At 29.8% G+C, this 5,885-nt stretch overlaps 1 long non-coding RNA gene across 1 annotated transcript; it reads right to left on the bottom strand.

Annotated features, from left to right (window-relative positions):
• Positions 1–1,457: 1,457 nt before the first annotated feature.
• Positions 1,458–5,164, bottom strand: LOC134530350 (uncharacterized). Its single transcript, XR_010074804.1, has 2 exons — positions 4,437–5,164; positions 1,458–1,717 (listed from the first exon to the last, which is right to left on the bottom strand). It is a non-coding gene; the product is annotated as an uncharacterized LOC134530350 (long non-coding RNA).
• Positions 5,165–5,885: the final 721 nt, after the last annotated feature.

Genomic DNA, 5,885 nt, shown 5'->3' with positions numbered 1-5,885 from the left:
TTCTGTATGTTCAACTACAGCTGATTCAGTTGTGTCTTTATATTTTTAATTATTTATTTCCATTGTTTTCCATGGCAAACAATACAAAACTTCAATGCCGTTAATCCAAAAATTGGAAGTAAATCATATTTTGAAGGTTTGCTATCTAACAAATCATTAGGTATTTAAAAATTTATTGTAATTTTTAAATTCAAGAAAATTTTTCTGATGTATGTTCTGAGAAAAAGAAACATTTATGGAAGCTTACTGTAACACCAAAAATGAAGTATGATGTTACTGATATCATTTGTGTTTGATATAATTAATTATTAGTGTTAAAAGTGCATTTGCAGTGCTAATTTCTGATCCCGTTCACATACAGGCATAAGTGTGATAACTAAAATGAAGTATGACGATTTAAGAGTTAAATGTTATGTTTAATCTCTTTGCCTAACTGTTTGATGAATATTTTAAGTGCAAATGTGCAGTTTGTAGTTTTTATGTTAGATCTAATTCATATTATACAGGCTAACGTGCATTGTTTTATGAAGAATAGTGTTGTAACAAACTGTCAGATTAAATTGTTTTGTTCCAAAATAGAGCAATGCTCTTTGGAACATTGCAGAAAATAAAATTTTAAGAATTACAAAGTCTAGCACAAATATTAATGTAAATCAGCTCCAAGACTTAAGTTGTAAATGTGAAATTAGGCCTATGTGATTACAATCTTATGGCATTAAAGGTCTAGTAAGCCTACCTACATTTGTATTTTAAATAATCCAAGTTCATAAACATTTAAAGAAATTGCTGCAAATATTTCAGTTCAATGAACTGATTCAAATAAAAAATTATAGGTTTAAAGATAATCTAGTAATGAAGCCAATAGTATTATTAATTAAAATCTTGTCTGTAATCTCAGAAGTCAGAGAAGTTGAACCCTCATGCAAAACCCAGAGCTGGTAGGCAATAATTTTTTTAATTTATTAATCATTTTCGGATTTTTTTTTATATCAAAGATTGATTAATTTACATTGATTGATACCAAACATATACAAGAACTTCAGAATACAGATTTTCCTTCATATTGAAATATTGTTATTTAAAAAAAAAATATTTTCTTTTATTGATAATACACTTATTGGAATTGGCTCTAGAATATAATAGTGAATACGTAATCTGTACTTGTCTATGATTTGTTTGTTTTTTATGTAAGTGTATATAGTAGTGTTTTTTTTTTAATGGTTGTTGGCTAGTGTTATGTATGTATGTGCACTATATGCAAATGGTAGTTCTGATAGTATATGTTCATAATAACTAATATACTGATATCAGACTAGCTCAAAATTGGTCTGTATTGTACATATATGAATACTTTATAAGATATGTATTGAAATATTATTTGAGTTAAGGAAAATTGTTACTGTAGTGTAGATGTTTGATTGATTATTGAAAAAAAAATTCCTTCTGACAACCATTAATAATTTTTACTGCTTTTTATTAATCTTCATAAAAATTCACAAGTCACCATGGTTACCATCTTCCAGCCACAAAACAAATATTATCAGTGATTTTAAAATACATCAATAAATATTATCAGTGATTTTAAAATACATCAATAAATATTATCAGTGATTTTAAAATACATCAAATAAACTCTCTCGCTGCATTCACGAAATCATTGCTTATTTACATTCGCCAGCCAAAGAGTAGATTAAAAAAAAAGCTGTTCTCCACAAGCCTGAAACAAAAAAGAAATCAAAGTTAAATGATTTATATTGTGCTAAAGAGAAATGAAACTGATAAATAAATGTATCAAAGAAAAAAGTTATGCATACCAGAATGATAAATTAATTTCAAAACCATTTTAGTTAGAAATTTGATACATTAAATATTTTGGTATATTCTCATTTATGTACTACAATTAACATTTTTCTTTGTCCTTTCAAATAGATATTTTTTCCAAATACTTTTTGACAAAAACTCATTTATGTGAAAAAAAATTATATGAAAAACATAATTCTATTGCTCTTGTGCCCATTATTGCAGAAAAACTAGGTATTTAACAATCCAAGTAACTACACAATTTTAGAAGTTTATTTCTCAGGGCCTCAAGTGATGTAATTGCTTGTTATTAGCTTAAGCAAATCTAGGCTTTGACTCAAGCAAAATGTTTACAAGTTGAATTAATTTCACGTAATGCATGTCACATAAGCAGTTAATTTTTTTTTTTTTTTTTTTTTTAAGTATCTAACCAAAGTCTTTGGGGAGAGTATTAGTAGGTAGGTTACCAAAATTTGTAAGATTCTATATATATCCTATATGTTCATATTTTAGTTGTATCAACAAAATGCCTACACAAGAATAGATGTCAGCATGTTATTTTGCAGCAGTCGATGGCATTACTTCATAGTACAGTTGTGAAATCACTACAAAATGTGTCGGATGTATATTGCAATGATTTACAATTATTATCGGTAATCGCATAACTGCAGAGTTCAGAGCGTGTTAGAAAATTAAAATATACCACACATTGTTCTTTTTTTGTTTCTAATAATATTAGTTTATATTCCTACAAAGATGGATTCAGAAATTTCCTAGAGTAACAACTTTTCCACACAAACCAAATTTGATAAATAGTAATTCTTAGTACTATGTACTTCGCCAAATAAATTATTTTTAAAGTCTAGGTAAACTTACCTAAAGAATAATTGCTTACACCATTTTACAGTAGTTATGAAGAAGTTACCTTTCCCTAACCATTTTCATGATTTAACAGCACTTATGTAACTAACCTAACCAAGTATTGCAACTGTGAACTACAGTATAACCCTGTAATTGTTTTCAAGTGAGCATGCGGAAAAAAACATAAGCAGTCGATGGAAATTTAGCCATTCCAGTGTTTTAACGTTTTACCAATGGATTCATTAAGAAAATATAATGTTAAAAACCATTGATCAGTACCCTTGATGCTTGAATTTGCTTAACCAATCCAACAATTATACAACTTCATTGTGCATCAATAAAGTAAATCAATCATCAATACAGTAAACGTCTTCGATTATACTGCGCTAATTCCCAAATATATTTTTAAAAAATTGAAATAAATTGTTTAACAGTAGTTTAATGTTAAAGTAGGTAAGTATAAACAATACAAAATTTGTAAAATCATGTGAATGGTTGGTTAGCTAAATTTAAAAAAAGTAATTTTCTTTTGTTGCTGCTTATCCATAAATTAAATTATAAAATTTTGAAAATACCGCTTCAGACACTAAAAACCTTCCTCTATTAAAACTGTAAACAGCTTTTCTTAATTCCTACTGGTTTTCAAGAAATCACATTTTGCAGGTCACGCTAGATAGCTTATGCAGTGAAGCAGCTGTTACCATTTTCCCCTCTAATTGCATAGCAGATCCTGTGGTTTTCCATATATATAAGAATGTATATATTTTTTATTTGAATATTATAACCTAATGAAACGTAAATAATAGTTTTAAAAAAAGTTACGAGTCTCTAATGTGTATCCAAACCAAAACGCCAACCCTTGACAGGGATTTTTTATAGCAGTATGGAGGCGCAAAGCGCAGATTAGTTACCTGCAATAGCACGTAACCTGACGTATAAAAGGAATCATTTGTTACAAAATGAAAATTTATTTTATATGTCAGGTTATGTGTTGTCTCACGTAAAAAATCAGAATTTTGCACCTATAAACTGCTAAAAAATATCGCTCTCAAGGACTGATGCTTTGGGTTTGGAATGCACAATAAGGAGTCACATAACTTTTTTAATGTGTTAATTTATGTTACTGCATTGCAATATCCAAATAAAAAATAGACAATTTGTGTATGAAAAACAACAAGATCTGCAACTCAATTAAAGAACAACATGGTGACAGGCCCTTTACTGCACAGGTAATGTAATGTAACCTATAAACAGTGATTTCTCAAAAACCAGTCTGAATTTAGAAAAAACTTTTTTCAGAGTAAATACAGGTACATATTTAAAGTTAAAAAAAAAGTGTCCAAAGTTTATTTTGCATACAAAAAGCAGCAATGTGAGATAATAACCTAAAAAATCACTGTAAAATGTATATTGGTTGGTTAGATTAGGTTAGTAACATCCAACCGTTCAATTGATTTTACAGAATTTTTAATTGGTGCTATTCCAAGCTAACCAAATGTAAATTCCACTGTACTTAGAATCACTGTACGTATAATGTTACTAACCTAACAAATTTCACTGTATTTTTAATCCAGCTAACCCAAGGGCAGTATCTCAATATTACAGATTTGTAATAAATAATCCTAACCTATCCACATGTTAAACATGATAAACTACTTGCAGTATCAAACAACCCTAATAGAGAATAATAATTTTAAACATGTCAGGAAGTAAAAAACACTTTAGGAATTTATAATTTTTCCTGCAATACCCCAAATTATAATAAGTGCACTCACCTCAATGTAATTCAGCTCTGGTAACAATCATTTTAAAATACTTTTACTTAAATGCGGTTAACTGCTACACACCACCAGAAAACATTTCTTATGATTTTATATTTTATACGTTGTGCGCTCATGAACATAAGATGAAATCTCCACACGCTACCTAAAATTTAAAAAGATAAGCCTATAGTGTACAAAAATTTATATAAGAAATGATTACTTGCCAAGAATAACACAAGCAATGTTAACTTGTAAACGGACAAAACTAATCTCCTAACAAATCAAACAGAAATAGCTCAATAACTTACCTGAAAATCTCATAATTAGTAAAAGGAAATATTTGTGTACATGTGTTTTACTCTTAAAAAAATATAAAATAACATTAGTCAACAATTTTTTGATCAATATTGCAATGTTTGTTTTGAACGTACAGATAAAAAAAAAAAAAAAAAAAAACCGAACATGTACGAACCAGCCCGAAGGGCATGTCGATCTATGGGGGTGAAACTTAGGCTGTCCGTAGCCAATACTCTAAAGGATGAACGAGTTACGTCACCTGATAAAAGAGCCAGATCCTATTCACAGAAAAGAACGAAATGACCGAGATGAACGAATCGTTCTGAACGAATCTTTCACGGAACTGATCCGAAAGTACCGGTTCGGTCAAAAGAACCGTTCTGCCCATCACTAGTCTAGAGCGCACGCACGTAGTCGAAAATTGATGTCGATAGCTCGCAGACTGCATGCACACGCGCGCTCTGTCAATAGCCAAGTTAACCCGCACGATCGTTATGCGTATAGTTACAAATCACGTTCTTGTTACGGGTTTCTTTTCCTTTTTTTTACGTTGAATAAAATGGTTTTACTGCATCACTCATTAATTAAATTTATTTAGCTTGCTTTCGCAAAGTCTACTTTTTAAATAAACGTACTTTCCATGAAGGTCTTGTTTTTATGGATTACTTTACTTCTTTTTTTTTTTTGCATAATAGTATTCTCCGTTCACTCTTACCTGAGTTTTGGAATAAACAAAGCGTCTTGTAAACAAACATTTCCATTGGCTGCCGTCCGCCGCGCACATTATTCGTGCCCAAGAAATAGTCCCTTGGTTACGTACCATTTGTAAGTATTTTTACACTGCTTTTTTTATAACAATTGTTGTTATATAGAATTATATCCAATACAGTTTAATGTGTCAGCAAGTATTTACTTACAATTATGTTAGCAGACGCTGTGTGTACAGTTAAGGTTAATTCTACTACAGGTTGGGAAGATCAATGTTATAAGTTTGGCACACTATTTGGTTTCTCCGCCAGGTAGCAGTAGTGTTCCATGAGGGGGTCATTTTCATCTGTTTCAATGCATTTAAATGGGCCGTTTGCATTTTTCAAAGTGAAATAACAATATGTGTAAAACTTCTCAGTTCGTTTTGAATTTAAAATTAGGATAGCTTAACTTTCA

The sequence above is a fragment of the Bacillus rossius genome, chromosome 3 (genome assembly GCF_032445375.1).
Source record: "Bacillus rossius redtenbacheri isolate Brsri chromosome 3, Brsri_v3, whole genome shotgun sequence".
NCBI classification, from domain to species: Eukaryota; Metazoa; Arthropoda; class Insecta; order Phasmatodea; family Bacillidae; genus Bacillus; species Bacillus rossius.
Note: the sequence above shows the minus strand (reverse complement) of the source record. Positions and strands in the feature narration are given on the sequence as shown.